Genomic DNA, 19161 nt, shown 5'->3' with positions numbered 1-19161 from the left:
GCTACTTTAAAGGCTTTTCGGTTATCAGTTATCAGTTTGCATTGTGAATGCCTTGAAAGTCTAAATCAGAAGACCATAAAAACTAATTCTTTGCTTTCTCTTAGTCATCTGATTTGAGAAAGTACAAAATTCTGAGCATTTATTATTATTATTTTTTGGACATTACTAACACAGCATGGATATATCTATAATGACAATTGATAGTTAAGGCAATTATTTGAAATAATTCAGACAAAAAGCTCACTCTAGCTTGCATTTATATAACATTTTACTCTGCTCCTTAATGCTCAAGTTGCAGCAGTGATAATTATAAATTTATTGTTAAACTCTCTATGTTTTAGATAAGTATGAGAAGTAGAATGGGAGTAAGCATCTATTAATCACCTGATTTCATAAGTGAAGAACTCAAGCCCAGCAAGGTGAAATGACTTGTCACAATATTGCAAAACTAAATGTTGGCACAGCTGAAGTACAACTAGGTCTCCAGTTTTCTAATCTAGCGTAGTTTCTGTCTTCAAGAGACTGTCTCAAGTTTTAATTGGTTACTATCAAAAGTATGATTTATGTTTTATAGAAATTTCTGATATTAAAGTGACAACAAAAGTAACAATTTACTGAGTGCCTGGTAGGTGCCCTCCTCAGTGTTAGTTATATTATTCGGGAGAATTGATATCATGATATGAGTCTTCGAACCAATGAGTGCTGTATATCTCTCCGTTTATGTTTTTAGACAATACTTGGTTTCTTTTACTAGTTAGGTAAAATCAATTCTCTGTGATAACACTGTTCTTGGCCTCAACTTATTTCAGTTTTTCAGAACAGTTGCTAGGCCATTCTGCTCTCATTTTTTTTTTTTTAGGATTAAATAACCAGTTAAATTCGTGAAAGTTTAATGTATTCATTCAGGGAAGTCCTGTTATTTGGCTCCAAATTAACACAGAAATGCCAGTGAGAGTGAGACAGTTATATGACTTACTATGAAAGCTTTCCAGGAAAAAATATTATAAGTTAATATTTAATTTTTAATAGCTTTATTAGGATATAATTCAATAAACTGAGTACAATTTAAATTGTACAATTTAATAAATTTTGACATATGCATATACACATAAAATCATTACCACAATCAATATACTGAACGAATCTATCACCCCTCAAAATTTCCCTTGTGCCCTTCTGAAATCCTTTCCTCATGCTCAATCCCTGCCTCTTGCATTCCCAGGCAACCGCTGATCTGCATTCTGTCACTATAGATTAGTTTGCATATTATATTTTATATATACGTGGAATCATTCAGTCTGAACTCTTTTCACTAGATTATGCCACTCAGCATAATCATTTTGAGATTCATCCAAGTTTTTGCCTGTATCAAAAGTTTGTTTCTTTGTAGTAGTCAGTAATATTCTATTGTAAGGATATATTACAATTTGTTTATCCTTTTATTTGCTGGTAGATACTTGGGATGTTTCTTATTTGGGGTTATTTTACAAATAAAGATGTTATGATCATTCGTGTTCAAGTATTCGTATGAACATATGCTCTAATTTTTCTTGAATTACTTAGGAGTCAAATGGGTGTATCATATGCTATGTGTATGTTTAACATTCTAAGAAGCTGCTAAACTGGTTTCCAAAGTGGTTGTATCATTTTACATTCCCATAGTATGTGGCAGTATATGAGTGTTCCAGTCCCTTCACTTCCTCATTAATCCTTGGTATGGCCAGTTATTTTTATTTTAGCAATGCTAATTGATGTGTAGTGGTATCTTATTGTAGTTTTAATGTTCATTTCTTCAATGACTAATGATAATCATCTTTTTCATGGGTCTATTTGCCATTCATATATTTTATTTAGTAAAGTGTCTATTCAAATCTTGCCCATATTAAATTGGGTTGAAAGTGCTTTAGATCATCTCTATATAAGTCTTTATCATCTATATGTGAAATTTTCACCCAGTCAATGGCTTGTCTTTACATTATTTTAATAGTGTCTTTCAAAGGGCAGAATTTTAAAATTTTGATGGTCTATTTTATCAATTTTTGCTCTTATGGATTGTACCTTGGTGTCATATCTAAGAAGTCTTTGCCAATCCAAGGATGAAAAACTCTCCTATATTTTTTTTCTAGAGGCTTTATATATTCAGGTTTTACATTTAAATCCATGATACATTTTGAGTTAATTTTCATATATGATAAAAGGTGTAGACCCACATTAGTGTTTTTACGTACAGATATCTAATTTTTTCAGCACAATTTGTAGCAAATACTATCCTTTCTTCATTTAATTGTATTTAATCCATTGTTGAAAATCAGCTGTCCATATACGTGTGGGTTTATTTCTGAACTCTCTAATTCTGTTTCATTATTCTACATGTTTATAAAGATAAACTCGTGTAAAGACACTAATGCTACAAGGTTTTGATTTCTATAAAGTTTTCAAAACAGATACTCTTCTACAACTTTGTACTCTTTTTTAAAGTTGTTTTAGCTATTCTAGATACTTTGTATTTCCATATCAATTTGAATAAATATGGATTTATACATCAACTTGGAGAAAATTGACAAAATAACAAAATTGAGTCTTATGATCTATGGACACCATATATCTCTCTATTTATTTATAATTTCCTTAACCTCTTTTAGTAGTGTTTTGTAGTTTTCAGTATACTGGTCTTGAACATCTTTTGTTAGATTTTCACCTAAGTACTTCATGGTTATTTTTTGTGCTGTTGTCAACGGTATTGTTTTAAGTAAAATTTCCAATTGTTAGTTGCTAGTACATAAAAAGAACATTGATGTTTCTATTTTTATCTTGTATCCTATAACCTTGTTAAACTCACTTATAGTTTTTTTTTGTAGATTTAAGATTTTCTATATAGATGATCTTATCATGTGTGAAGAGTCTTACTTCTTCCTTTCCAATCTGTATGCCTTTTATTTCTTGCCTTGTCATACTTGCTAGAACATCCAGTATGATGTTGAAAAGAAGTGGAAAGAACAGAATTTCTCATTTTGTTCCTGATCTTAAAAGCGAAGTGTTCAGGTGTTTTTTTTTAAATTTATTTTATTTTTTATTTTACCATTAAGTGTGATATTATCTACAGAGTTTTTGTAGGTGCCTTTTGTCAAATTGAGAAAGTTTTTTCTATTACTAGTATTCTGAAACTTTAACAAGGAATAAACTTTTTTTGTAAAGTTGTAAGAGTTCTTTAAAATTCTTTAAAAATTTCGTTTTTGAATTGTTCACTGCTAGTGTATAGAAATAGAATTAATTTTGGCATGTTGATATTGTATCCTTTAAATTTGTTGAATTCATTTACTAGTTGTAATGTTTTTGTGCATTTTTTAGTATTTTCTATACATACACTCACATATGCAAATATGGATAGCTTTACTTCTACTTTTCCAGTTTGAATGCCTTTTATTTCTTCTGTTGCCCAATTGCCCTGTCTAGAACTTCAAGTATGTTAAAATATGAAATTTTTGTTTGAGGATGTACATTAAGTTAAGCCAAACTAATGAAGTTTTTATGTAAACCTATCAAGATTTTTTATTGAAAAGAATATTCTAAATTAGCATACTAATATATATGTGCATATGTATGTGTATGTGTGCTTGAAAGTTCTCAGAGTACATGTATTAAGAATTGTGGACTTAATCAATTTGCTTGGCAATTTTTTTTAATTACAGTGAAAAAATATATTTAAGGCTAACATATAACTTGATTATTATATATTTTATATTATTAGAATCTCAGTTAATGCAGTTTTACTGTACATATTTGCATGCCAACATTATTGTCAAATATATGTAATTCATGATGTGGAAAAAATTTTTAATTACTTTAAAAATATTTTTTGTCTGCATATAGGCTTTTATTTTAATTTAGTTGCTGTAATTGAAGCTTCCTTGCACAAAAGACATACTATATAATGTATACGGTATAAAGTCAGATATAGAAAAATATTTTCTCAATCAACATGGAAACTTTATCCAAAGTTGTGCCTTTTCTTATGTCAGCATCTAGGAGTATGGTATCTTTTTGAACCTTTGTAGGTTTTGGGGCTGAACAAAAGCTTTTATAGTCATCATAACAGAAGCATACCAATATTTTTCCATTATTATTCCATATCCTGAGAGGGCAGATATTATATGTGAAAGTGCCTAAATAGAGTTCTTACTCATTTCTAAAGGCAGCTTAGGCAATCATTTCTGTGTATCCTTCTGCAAATCACCTAACCTCTCTGAACCTCAATATTTTTCATCAGTAAAATAATGTTACCTATGTAACTCAATAACTCATAGGGTTTCAAGTAAGTACAGTACACAAAAATACTGTCTATTTTAACAAAGCATATAAACAAAAAACAAGAGTGTGTAAATCACATTTTTAATTAAAAAGTTAAAGAATTTATGAGACTTGTTTGAAAAGCAATAATTTTTAAAATTAAATATGATGTTTAATGTTATTTAATCACCCAGGATACCTGTCCTACTAGAGTGAAAATCTTGATAATCTGTCTCAGAGTTTCATGAAAATGTTTTTTTATAATACAATAAAGGAAATACTGAAAATCAATAATATTTCTTACAGTATTTTTTTTTGCATAACTTGATGCCCTTCTAAGATTGTTATAAATTTAAGGAAACAGCCTATATCATTTATATTCATTTGTTCTATTTGTTATACTTAGTATCTGTTTTCAGGATGGTCTGAGGTGGAGGAAACTAATCTCTTTTTGAGATAAGGAGTAATTAAGTAATCCTGGAAGCAGACATCAAGGTATTCAAATATAAAGATGTATTTTTTTCTTGTAAAACTGGTTAAGAACTACATGCAGAATCATCAGCTTTTCAGACATTTTTGAACCCTCTGATGGAAAAGTAAATTGAATATCCACTGAAATTATCAAAAAAGGTAAAGCATCTGAATTATATTTGGGGAGGTGATATTCTTTATTTAAGGGAAAATCTTGCAAAGTCTACATTTTAGTTTATTACATATTCATTTTGGATGCTCTCCAAATTCTCATTTAAAATATTACTGTTTTTTTTTTATTCAGTTCCTAGACTCTCCCCATCCTCCACCCCGCTCCACCCCACCTCATTCTGGTTGAGTCTTCATAGCAAGAACAGCAGAGTGTTGAGGCATTTATAGTTGAGACATTTGTGTGAATGATTCAACCCAGATCAGCAAGTGAAGAGCAATTGAGGGGACTAAAAAAAGGCTTTTTGTTCACTTTTTTTTTTTGCAGAAGGGTGGTGGGCTTTAAAGTAATTCATTCATGAAATGAATTGTCTTCTTCACAGAAGATCTTTGCATTTATTCAAAGAAATCTTGTATACTGAGAAGACATGCAGGCATGGAGAATGATGAAAACTCTGGAACTAAAAGCAAACCTACCTCCTAAACTTTATCCAGTTCATAAGAATATTATATAATCAAACAATGTTCTCTAAAGTTAGGGTTGTGCGATATTGCATGGGTCATACTTATACTAAAAAATTTGTTTGTTGTTTATCTCAAATTAAAATTCAACTAGACATCCTGTAATTTTATTTTCTAAATCTGGCAAGGTATTTCTCCATCACATCGGTGTCATTTAAAACTCAGAGTCAGGTTTTGTAACCCAACATTTTTTAAAAAACAGTCAGAATTTTTACAGTACTATATGAAGAAAAAAAAGCTTTTTTTCCTTGACCATTACTTTTCTAATGGCTTGGGATGGTGGCAATTTAATCTACAGAATTTAAAATCTAAGTTCCTATGCAATATCAATATCAATGTAAGAGTAAGTTCCAAGTTGATAAGTTTTCTAGCTATCCATGGATTCTCTGCCTTCTCAGTTGAGGCCCTTTATTTATTAATACCAGACTTTCTGTTTGGGCGAGCTTGGGGGAAAGGGAAAATTCAGGAACATTCTTTTGCTAGTAGTCTTAGGTCAGTGAATAAATGTGGGTTCTGTCCCTGCTTCACACTTGTGGAGAGAGTTAAAATCGTTTTCAATATTGCCACTCAAATAGCTGTTTACCATCTAAAGTACAGGATACGGAGTGAGGCGAAAGGCCACGAGGGTCATTATACTCTGGTAACAAAAGGTCTATCATTATTTTCATTCTATTGTATGTCAACAAACCATTTCTTAAAGGCTAAAATTGGAAATTCTCCACTTTGCTTTTTTTGAGTACCGTTTTATTTTATTTCCACAACCTGAGGAAAAGAAAGAAGCCTTTACAGATGGAGCACTGCAATTGTCAGGGTATTTGGTGCTCATGGGCTGCCTTCATCCAATGACACTCTTCTTATTGTTGAGACAATTGAATTTCATTTTTTCTTTATACTGAGTTGAAATATTGAGTCTGTGGCCATGCCACCCTGAACACACTTGATCCCATCTGATCTCAGAAGCTAAGCAGAGTCAGGCCTGGTTAGTACTTGGATGGGAGACAACCTAGGAAGACCGGGTGCTGTAGGCATAAAAAAAGAGGAAATATTGAAAAAATTCTTGTTGCTGAAGCATTCTTTATGAGCCTGACATACCATCTGGTCAGTCACAGAGGGAAACTAATCACATGAGGTTTTATGCCTGGAGAAATCTTTTCCTTCTCGGAAAATACATTCTTTTCCACTTTACCACTCACATGATATTTATCCTTTTATGCCATGTATTATATTTGTTTGTGGTTTATGTCTCCTATTCAATGATAAACTCTGTGAGATTTCAGCAGGGTCTATGTTTATCCATCTTAATTCCTTCATCTAGAGCTTTACATATTTATATAGTTCTTGATAACAATTTGTTGAATGAATAAGTGGGCGAATTATTTTTATTTTCTACCAACTATAGCACTGACCATACCCAGATGTGTGGGGCTTCCAAACAAATATCTCAGAAAGAAGCTTGTTCCCTTTCGTAAACTCAAACTAAAAAAAAAACTTTGCAATTCTGTTATCCAGAGCTACTTAGATGCAGAGAGAAAGAAGAGAAAGGGTTTTTTTTCCCCACTGAAAAAAAATCCAAAATATTGATAATGCAGTAACTAGAATAACTTACTGGGCCCTTTTAGGTAAATAGGGGTTTAGCTGAAGTGAATATTTGCTCTAAGTACAGTATATTCTAGAGTCTTAAAAGAGGTCTTTTGTCATACTTGCAAAGCCAACTGGTGAAAATTCCAGCCTGGTTGGGATATCATCTATTACTAGTTGGAATTTATGTCACTGTGTTTTTGCGTATCTCTGGGAAGACTTGAATGTGGCTGGAAAGGAATGATAAACATTGAAGAGCTAGAAAAATTACCCTAGAATAAAGGAAAGGGATATTAAAAAAACTTTAAAGAAACTTAATAGGCAGTTCTCCAAAGAAGACATATAGATGGCCACAGACATATAAAAAGATGCTCAATGTCACTAATCATCAGTGAAGTGCAAATTAAAAACACAATGAGATATTACCTCACACTTGTCAGGGTAGCTATCATCAAAATCAACAAACAAGTGTTGGTGAGTGTTTGAAGAAAAGGTAAACCTCAAACACTGTTGGTGGGATTGCAAATTGGTGCAACTACTATAGAAAACAGCATGGAGATTCCTTAAAAATGAAAAATAGGACTACCGTATGACCCAGCAATTCCACTTCTGAGTATTTACATAAAGAAATCAAAAAAAAATTTTGAAAAGATATATGCATTCCTATGTTCATTGCAGCATTATTTACAATAGCCAAGATAAAGAAGAGGTGGTACATACATACAATGGAATATTACTTGGCCATAAAAAGAACGAAATCTTACCATTTGTGACAACATGGATGGACCTAGAGAGTATTATGCTAAGTAAAATAAGTCAGATAGAAAAAGGCAAATATCATTTGATCTCACTTATATGTAGAAACTAAAGAACAAAATTAATGAACAAACAAAACAGAAACAAAGTCATAGATACAGGGACTATTTTGATGGTTTCCAGATAGGAGGGGGGTTGGAAGGCTGGATGAAAAAAGGTGAAGGAATTACGTAGTACAAACTGGTAGTTACAAAATAATCATAGGGATATAAAGTACAGACTAAGGAATATGGTCTATAATATTGTAATAGCTATGTATGGTACCAGGTGGGTACTAAACTAACCACTATAGTATATACCTGAAACTAATATAAAATATTGAATGTCAACTCTAATTGGAAAAATTAAAAATTAAAAAACAAATAAATAAAACCTTGAATACAGTAGCAGGTAAATGATGCAGAATAAAAATTTCGGAAGGGCTCACAAAGTGGAAGGCTAGTTCAGAGAGATACATCTGAGTAGAAGACTAGGGGAAACTATTCAGTATTCAGGAAGCTAAGGACAAAATTTTTCATCAAGAGAGAAGTGGTCCTAAATTCCAGAACAATGAAACCTCACTTTCTTAGAAATAAAGGTGGGAAGGAGTGAGAAAACATGAAAGAGAAATGGATCAAAAAGATGGATCAAGCAAAAAAGGTTAAAACTAAGGGAGGAAGAATAACAGACTCCGTAGGATCAGAGATAAAACAATGAGCTTAGGCACTATATTAGAAAATCAGATAAAAACTCTTGAAATTTTATTAATTAATTAAAAAAGGATACCAGGCACTTACTATGTACCAGTCATTGTACCAGGTTCTTTTACAATTATAACTGATTTAATCCTCAAATAACTATTCGAGTAGAAATTATTATCTCCATTTTCCAAATTTTAAAAATGGTGGGTCATATATAACATATTCAAGATTACACAGATCATAAGAAATTTAAAGGGAATTTCAATTCAGGAATAATTCAGATGGTTCTTAATAGACCAAAACCCATGTTCTTTCCACTATACTTAATGAATAGACCTTGCATCAGCCTGGTTCAAATAATATGCACATCTCTATCTACTGCTTTATAATCTATTTTTACCTTGTAAGATTTCATAACATTGGAATATATTAATTTTGTAATACATAAATGCCACTGAAATATTATAAAGAAGTTAAAGGGAAATTAGACTGTTTAAAAGGCATATTTCTCATATCCTGAAGTTATGACAACAGAAAAGGTATATGCTTGGACTCCTTCCACCTCCACTCAATTTTCATAGCTATCAGTCTTCTAATTCTATGAACCAGTTTAACTTACCACCTCTTACAGCTGTGCTTTCACCTCATACTCAGACCCAATTCTGCTTCCAAATGAGGAGGAGAGGGGGAATATAAAGCCTGATAAAGGAACTTGGTGGCTGTTATTCACATCACTCAGTAAGACTGAGATCACTTACAGCTTTGTTTTGTCTGATATAGGTCTTTTAATAACTAGCGGTCTTTCTACTATAGTCCTTCAATTGATACACTAACTTCTCCTTTCCTTTACCCTTAGCTACACTTCAAGTCCTCCCAGGGACTGCATTTCTTGACACTGAACTCTGAAACTTGTCAACACTGAGTCATTGGTACCTGGAGCCACATGGTACTGATTAGCACTAGAAATTCCTTTGATTCTATTATTAACAATAAAACTGTGAACTTTACAAAGCACAGTTAAATTTGTTATTTCACTCAATCCTTATAATCCTGTATACAGTTATTCATCATATAATGATGTTTCAGTTAACAGTGGATTGCATATACGATGATGGTCCCATAAGATTATAATAGAGCTGAATTTCTTGTAAGAAATGGAAGAATATGTAATTTAGGAGAATTTTTTTCTCAGATGGGAGCAATATCTGTGGGGGCTTGTAAATAGAGTCCTTTTCACTCGTAGCACCTCAATTTTGAGTGCACAGATTATATCCTCACCAGTCAGCACAGGGAATCTTGCCCCCCATCACTACATATTCAGAGTATGCTATAGCCCTCCCAGATCTAGCTTCATGGTCTTCAGAGTATGTTGCTGTAAATTCTTTGTTGAGGACTTAAGATCCTGTACAAGGACACAGGTCTACAAGAGCCACCTTAAGATGTATTAAGTGCCACTGCCGCTCCAGTAAGAGCTTTCTGTAGTAGTGTTAAGCCAGCCTGTCCCTGTACTTTAAAAACATGTTCAGGTTATAATGATGTAAAGCATAGATGAGTTTTGTTTCTTTCATCAATTTCATGCCAGAGAGAGCCAGGTAAGGTCATGGAACCAAAATCAAATATCTGAAGTCAAAATATTGAGTCCTCAGTTCTATATCCTCTCCACATTAAATACCTTCTTTTTTTAAATGAATACCACAAAGTTCCTTAATCTGACCACAGCTCCAACATGCAATAGCCAAAACCACATTGCCATGGCAATCTCTATATTCCTTTATGTCTCCATCTTGATTCCTTATTCCTACTGATCCTCAGGCCAACTTTCACTTCCTCCTGAAAGTCACTATTATGGAGATCTATGCCTCACTCAGTCAGTTTCTCCTCAATATTTCCAATCAATCTGGCCCTCATCCCTGTTCATGGAGCAGCATTGACAACTTTGAAGTTTATTTCTAACCCTGTCACAAGGAAGCAGAGGGAGAGGTTGTGGGATTTATAAAGTCTACAGCAGCATACAGTAATGGCCTAGGCCTTCACACTCAGTCACCACTCATTCACTGACTCACCCAGAGCAGCTTCCAATCCTGCAAGCTCCATTCATGGTAAGTGGCCTATACAACTGTATGAATTTTATCTTTTATATTGTATTTTTACTGTACCTTTTCTATGTTTAGATATGTTTACATTACCATTGTGTTACAATTGCCTATAGTATTCAGTATAGCAACATGCTATATAGGTTTTTTTTATCTGGGAGCAATAGGCTATATCATATAGCCTAGGTGTGTAGTAGGCTATTGCATCTAGGTGTATGTAAATGCACTCCATGATGTTCACACGGCAATGAAATTACATAGCAACACATTCCTTAGAATGTATCTCTGTTGTTAAATGACTCATAACTATACTTGGGTACAAGTATTTCTTATTTTTAAGGATAAGAAGCCTGAAGAGTTGTGACTTCCCCTAGGACACAAGATATTAAGTAGCAGAGTTCCTTTTCCTCATTAATAGGCCAGTGTTCTTCCACCTATACCCTGTTGCATTCTGACTGTCCCTTCTGCCTGTTGGCCGATATACTGGTTTCAGATCTGTCTTTGATCACAAGGTCTCACATGCTTGCTTTTTGTTCTTTACCTCCAAGATCCACTTCTTAAAGTAATATTCCTTTCTAGCCCAGAGATTCTCAAACTTTAGAGTATACTAGAATCATCTGTGATTCATGTTAAAATGTGCATTCTGAGATCCCAACCCCAAGCCATTTAAATTATTATGTTTGGAGGGAGGATACAGGAATCTCCACTTTAACAAGTAATCTAAGTGATTATGTTGCAAGGAGTCTAAGGACCACCCTTTGAGAAATACTGTTTTAGCTGTTCTGAGATAAGACTACAGTTGAATAAGCCTCAAAGTGAAAATTGCTGGGGTATTCTTCAGCGTGAGTATTGTGTTGCCTTGAGTTACAGAGCTCTTACACAGTGCGAAGTGAATAATGTGAAACATTCAATCAACACAGTTGTTCAGTGCAATAAAACGTCAACATTTCAAGTCTTTTCAAAAAAGACTTCTTAAGATTCTCTTCTCCACACATGGTCCTGTGTAAAAGGAATTACAGCTGCTCCTACTTTTGTAACTCACACTTCCAAATCTGTCTATAAAATACTTAAAATGAACAAAGTACAGCTATAGTTATATTTTCAGTTGCGTAGAAGAAATCCACTGCCTTCAAAATTATAAGTCTAACTAATTAAAAGTAACAAAAATTCTACTAAATAAGAATATATTTTTTAAAGCATATAAGCAATGGAAGAAATTACATATGGAAAAATCAATAGATTTCGACTATATGAAAACGAAAAAAAATGTGAAGCTCAAAAGCCATTACTAAATAAGAAAACCTGAAAAAAAATATTTGCAACAAACATTAAAAAGGGACAATAGATTTGAAAGATTAAAAAGCTCATAAAATAAAAAAAGAAAATGGATAACGAAGAATAGAGATAAATATGCATGAACAAGTTCAAGAACCTAATGAACATATTTATTAAATGTTCAATCTTTTAAAATACCAGTGATATTTGTCAATCAAATTAAGCACCAGTGATTTTTGTCAATCAAATTAAGCACTATTAAATGATTATTAGGGAGAAATGGACACACTCAAACACTGACAATGGTAAATTGGTACAAATATTTAAAATAATTTAAAAATTCTTATCATGAATGTTTTTTGAAAAAAATCACACACTTAGACCCAGTAATTCCCTTTGTAGATTATAGTATAATAAAACAATCAGAAATTCAGATGAAGTTTAAGTATAGAATTATTTTTAAGATGGAAAAGTTAGAATCAAACTGTATTTCCAACAATGAAAGCATGTTATTTTTAATAAATAACCCATGGTATATTCATAAAACAAAATGTTATATAACTTTTAAATTGTTTTCGAATACTTGCTGATACTTTAAAATGTTTCAAATTTAAGGACACTTTGAAAAGCCAATGTACAGCATTTTATATATAATATTATTTCAATTAAAAATATTTTATATACACATTAAAACTTATAAATAAATACATCATACTACCAGCTATTATCTCTAGATGCTGAGAATTTTATTCTCCTGTTAGCACCTTTCTGTACTATCAATTCTCTACAATGACCATATGTTACTTTTATAATCAGAAAATGCAACACATGGTATTTCAAAAGTCACTCTGAAAATATAACGTAAAGAAAGAAAAGTCGTCAACTTAATTAATTTATAGTTTGCATGTAACAGGGAACACTCACCACTTGTTTCTGTAGCAGCCACTGGAATCCATTTATGGAATGATGGTGACCTTATATTCTCAAGAATACTGCTTATCTGTCTCCCTAATTGAAAGAAGGGGATACAGAGTAAAGACAACAATATCTAGGAACATAGATATTTGAAGGTAGTTAAATCCAGTATCAGAATAAAGTAAAAGAAATATTTTACTAACATTTTTTAGTCTAACTACATTTTAATTTAGGACTCTTAGATTAGAACATTTCTTATTGTACCATCTGATCACCAATTGATCAACACAGCACCATTATTATTTGTGAATTTTTTTAACAGAAAGGGTTTTTTTTTGAAAAATTTTAAATTGTAATCATAATACAAATTTTTTATTCCTTCCTTAACTGTTTGATGGCTTGGAAGGGGTTAATTTTGGTAATTAAAAGACTGAAAAGGAAAGAGGCACATACTGGAATACCTGACCCACCCCAATAAAAATGAACCTAGCTCGAAAAAATACCAAAGAATCTTAGGCATCCATATTAATTTTGCGTTGAATATGATTGATAGACCGATTGGACAGAGATAATTCTATTACACTACTTGATAGCTGAATACCCACCTAGAACCCAAATTTCTCCATATTAAAATCAGCATGGAAATGGTCCCTTCTTTATTGATGGGTAAACAGAAACAAAGTGGGGGCCACTTCATGTAATCTGGGAGGTAGGAAGAGTGGAGACATTTCCCAGCTCCATAGGAGGTCATTACTTGAACATTCCCAAGCTCAAAGCAGAGAATGGATTAGAATTGTTGGGTTTAATTTGCCATATTTAAAAGGACAGGTTTAAAACTAAGGGATTTTACAGCTTGATGTATTATATCTAACTTATCATACTTACTAACTCACTAGGTGGTCACTGTACACAATGAAATTTGAAAGGTATTTTAAATCTCCTCCTTCCCCCCACCCCACCCACACTTTACACAGAAGCTGCCCTGAAGCCTGATAGACCATTATTTGCCAGGACATTTACCATACTGTGAGAGATAGTAAGTAATTAACTAATAATGCATTAGCCAGAGATAAAATTATCTAATTCAAACCTATCTTTTGGTAGTTAGCAAAAGAATACAGAGCCCGAGAGTGAACATGGAAAGACACATATTTATTTTAAGGATCTTGTGAAGTGGGAGAGGAGAGTTAAACAAAGGAAAAGAATAGAGTGAAGTCAGAAACATGGCAGAGTGAGAGAAGTCCCCAGATCTCATACCTTGAAAAAACAATAAGGTGAACATCTAAAACTCAAGAAAAAACACTAAAACTGTACAACAGCCTGTCTGAGTGTGGGATCTGTGCATAAGAACTATCATAGAAATTGAAAAAAAAAACCAACTAGATGAGCAGAATGAGTTCTTTAGCAAGGAGAATGAAGCTCTCAAAAAGAACCAAATAGAACTTCCAAAGATGAAGAACACACTGCAACAGCTGAAAAATGAAATAGCAAGCTTGGGAAGTAGAGTCGTCCAAATGAAGGAAAAGAGCAGTGATATCGAGACAGAAATCTAGAAATAAATCAGAAGGAAGAAGAGAGAAACCGAAGAATTAAAAATAATGAAAGAGAAATACAAGAACTAGCTGATACCATCAGGAGAAGAACCATAAGAATAATGGGCATCATCGAAGGCGAGGTAAAGGAGCAGGGACTAGAAGCATTTTTGGACAAATAACGTATGAGAATTTCCCAAATCTAAGGAATAAGCTGGAGCTTGGAATTCGAGAAGTCAACAGAACATTCAATTATCTCACCCCAAAAGGACTTCACCAAGACACATTATATTAAAGTTATCGAAACTCAACAACAGAGATAGAATTCTCAAGGCAGCCAGGGTAAAGAAGATGATAACCTATAAAGGAACCTCCATTAGATTATCATTGGACTTCTCAGCACAAACCTTGCAAGCCAGAAAGAAGTGGACTCAAATATTCAAACTATAAAATGAAAGGAACTACCAGCCAAGAATAATGTACCAAGCAAAGCTCTCCTTTAGATATGAAGGAGAAATAAAGACCTTTCCAGACATACATACAAATATTGAGGGAATTCTCCACTATGAGGCCTGCATTACAGGAAATATGGAAAGGGTCAGCTCATCTAAAATAAAATGACAAAAAAAATACATAACTAGGAGCAAGGCTACTAGTAGGTAGATAGAAACAGTGGAGTGCAATCTTACTAAGAACAGGGCATTACAAGTTTGAACAATAAAAAGAGATTTGTTATAGCAAGATAGTGATGAAAGATCAACATATATAGGGGCAAATTGAGACAACAATGACAGAAGGGGAGGAATTAAAGATCCAAATTTGCAAAGAGGAATGGAGATAAGGCGTATACACAGAAGAAAATGGATGGCTGTGTATGTGTATGTGTATGTGTATGTATATATATATGTGTATATATATATATATATATATATATATATATATATATATATTTCAGTTCTGAATCTCTGGCTTGTGCTTACCATTATAAATACGTAGAGGATTGTTTACACACACACACACACACACACACACACACACACACATATATATATATATCATACAATAAGAAGAACCAGAGGGAAAAACCACAAAAGCCAATCAACCAACAAACAAAAAAAGCCAAAACAAAAAAAGATACATAAGGACAAGGAAGCAATGGAAACACCAGCTACCAGAAAGCAATACATAAAATAGTTATAGGAAAACCTCGTTTCCATAATCAGCCTAAATGTAAATGGACTGAGCTCAACAATAAAAGGCAGAGATTTGCAGATTGAATCAAAAAACAAAACCCAACCAAACGCTGCTTCCCAGAGACACATCTCAGTTCCAAAGACAAATGTAGTTTAAAAGTGAAAGGGAGGAAAATGATATTTCAAGCAAATGGCTTTCAGAGAAAAGCATGAGTAGCAGTACTAATATTGGATGAATTAGACTTCAAAATCGAAAAGGTAAATAAAGATGCTGAGGGACGCTTTGTAATGATAAAGGGAATTATGCACCAAGAAGACATACACTTCTTAACATCTATGCTCCCGATCAAGGAGTTCCAAAATATATGAAGCAATTACTAACAAAACTAAAGGGAGAAACATTCCAATACTATCATAGTAAGGGCCTAAATATCCCACTGCTGGATATGGACAGATTATCCAAACAGAAAATCAATAAGAAAATAACATCCTTAAATAACACATTAGACCAACTGGACATAATTGACATTTATGGAGCCTTTCATCCCATTCTTCTCTAGTGCACATGAATCATTCTCAAGGTTTAACTATATACTGGGACACAGAGATAGCCTCAACAAATATAACAGGGTTGAATTTATGCCAAAGATATTCTCTGAACATAATGTTTTGAAGCTGGAGATCAACTGTAAAAAGAAAGTGGGAAGAACCACGAATACGTGGAAGTTAAACAACACGCTATGAAGAATGACCGTGTCAGAGTAGAAATAAAAAGAGAGATGAAGACATACATAGAAACATATGATAATGATAGGACAACATATCAAAACTTTTGAGACACGGCAAAAGTTGTCATAAGAGGAAAGTTCATATCATTAAAGGCCTATCTCCAAAAACAAGAATGAGTCCAAATAAACAATGTAATATCTCATTTCAAAAAACTAGAAAAGGAAGAACAAATGAAGCTTGAAGTGAGCAGAGAGAAAGAAATAATCAAAATTAGAACAGAATTAAATGAAATTAAAAACAACAACAAGAAAATAACTGCAACAAAGATTTGGTTCTTTGAGAGGTTAATAAAATTGACAAACCCCTGGCTAGACTTACTGAAGCAAAAAAAAACACAAATAAACAAATCAGTGATGAAAGAAGAGAAATGATGACAGACACCTCAGAAATACAAAAGAATATGCAAGAACACTATGAAAAAGTATATAACATCAAATTTAATAATCTAGAAGAAATGGACCAGATCAACCTTCCTAGACTGAATCAATAACTGGGTAATCTAAAGAGTCAATCAGCAGTATGGAAATTGTAACAATCATTAAAATCCTACTAAAAAGTAAAAGATCAGGACCAGATGGCTTCACCAGGGAATTCTATGAAACATTCAAAGAAGACATAAAACCTATTCTTCTCAAACTCTTCCAAAAAATCCAAAAGCAGGCAATACTTCCTAACTCATTTTATGAGGCCAATATTACCCTGGTACCAAAGTCTGGTAAAGATAACACACTTACCAAAAACTACACAACAAAATCTCTTATGAACACAGATACAAAAATCCTAAATAAGATCCTAGTGAACCGAATACAAGAACATATTAAAAAGATCATACACCACGATCAAGTGAGCTTCACCCCAGGGGCACAATGATGGTTCAACATATGCAAATCAATTTATGTGATACACCATATAAACAAATTAAAAAATCAGAGTCATATGATCATATCAACAAATGCAGAAAAAGCCTTCGACAAGATATAGCATCCACTTATGGTCAAAATACTTCACAGAATCGGTATAGAAGTAAAGTACCTTAACATAATAAAGGCCATCTATGACAAACTCTCAGCCAACATTATAATTAATGGTAAAAAACTAAAAACTTTCTCTCTAAGATCAGGAACAAGGTAAGGCTGTCCACTATCACCACTCTTATTCAATGGAGGTCTTAGCAAGTGCAACCAGGCAAGAGAAAGATATAAAGTGCATCCAAATAGGAAACAAAGAAGTGAAATTGTCAATATTTGCAGATTACATGGTTCTCTATATAGAAAACCCTGAAGACTCCACAAGAACACTACTAGAAACAGTAAGCAAATACAGTAAAGTTTCTGGATACAAAATCAGCATTTAAAAATCCATAGCATTCCTATACTATAATAATGAAGCACCAGAAAAAAAGTAGAAAAAAATAATTCCTTTTTCAATTGCAACAAAAAGAATAAAATGCATAGGAATAAATTTGACGAAACATGTGAAAGACCTATATAATGAAAGCTACAAGACTTTATTAAAAGTAATCAAAGAAGATACAAAGAAATGGAAAGATATTCCATGTTCTTCGATTGGAAGAATCGACATAGATAAAACAACCGCTAAAATAATAAAACAAAGGGTTACATTTAATAAGACAAAAGAAAAGTTGTAACCATTAAAATAGTAAATTAATGTAAAAAATAAACTGAAGCTGAGATAAAGAGTTTCCCAGGTAGGAAAATTTTAAGAAATTTATCATCAAACACCCAGTATTATTACAAATGTTAAAGGGACTTCTATAAAGAAAAGGGGAAGCCATAAACATAAATAATAAAACTGGCAGTAACTATGTACCTATCAATAATCACTTTAAATGTAAATTGATTAAAATCTCAAATCAAAAAATATAGGGTAACTAATGGATAAGAAAACAAAACTCATTCATACTGTCCGCAAGAGTCCTACTTCATATTAAATGACACTCACAGACTGAAAGTAAAGAGATGGTCAAAGATATTTCACGCAATATAAATAAATAAAAAGTGGGAGTAGTGATACTTTTATCACATAGACTTTGAAACAAAGGCTATAATAAGAGATAAAGAAGGGCATTACATAATGATAAAGGGATCAACAAGTCAAGAGGACATAACCCTAGTAAACATATACACACCTGACACAATTGCACCTACTATAAAAAGTAATTATTGACAGAAATAAGGGGAGAAATTGACAGAAACACATTCAAAATAGATTTTAACACCTAATTGAATTCCATGCAAAGATTTTCCAGGAAGAAAATCAACAAAGAAACAGCAGGCTTAAAGTACACTGTAGAGCAGATGGATTTAATTGATGTTTTCTGAAAGTTTCATCCCAAAGCAGGAAAATGTATATTCTTCTCAAGTGCACATGGAACATTTTTCAGGGTAGAATTTGTTAGGCTACAAAAGAAGTATCAATAGATTTAAGAAGAGTGAAATCATATCAACTGTCTTCTATGATCATAGTGGTATAAAGTAAAAATGAAATACAAGAAAAAAAATACTAGAAATACATAAACATATGGAAGCTAAATGACAGGTTACTAAACAATGAATGGGTTAACAATGAGATCAAGGAAGAAATCAAAAGAAATCTAAAGACAAATGAAAATGAAAACACAGCAACTCTAAATCTATATATGGGGCACAGAGAAAGCAATCCTAAGAGGGAAAATTATAGCAATACGCGCCTACATCAAGAAACAAACAATAAAACCCCTAGAATAACAATCTGACCTACACTTAAGTGAACTAGAAAAGGAACAGTAAATGAAGCTCAAAGTAAGTAGAAAGAAGGAAATAATAAAGATCAGAAAGGAAAT

At 32.6% G+C, this 19161-nt stretch overlaps 1 pseudogene; it reads left to right on the top strand.

Annotated features, from left to right (window-relative positions):
• The first annotated feature begins 6357 nt into the window (after positions 1 to 6357).
• LOC118608084 lies at positions 6358 to 6476 on the top strand (annotated as a pseudogene).
• The last annotated feature ends 12685 nt before the right edge of the window (positions 6477 to 19161 follow it).

The sequence above is a fragment of the Rousettus aegyptiacus genome, unplaced genomic scaffold (assembly GCF_014176215.1).
Source record: "Rousettus aegyptiacus isolate mRouAeg1 unplaced genomic scaffold, mRouAeg1.p scaffold_m13_p_9, whole genome shotgun sequence".
Taxonomy (NCBI): Eukaryota; Metazoa; Chordata; class Mammalia; order Chiroptera; family Pteropodidae; genus Rousettus; species Rousettus aegyptiacus.
This window is presented reverse-complemented; position numbering and strand designations above follow the sequence as displayed.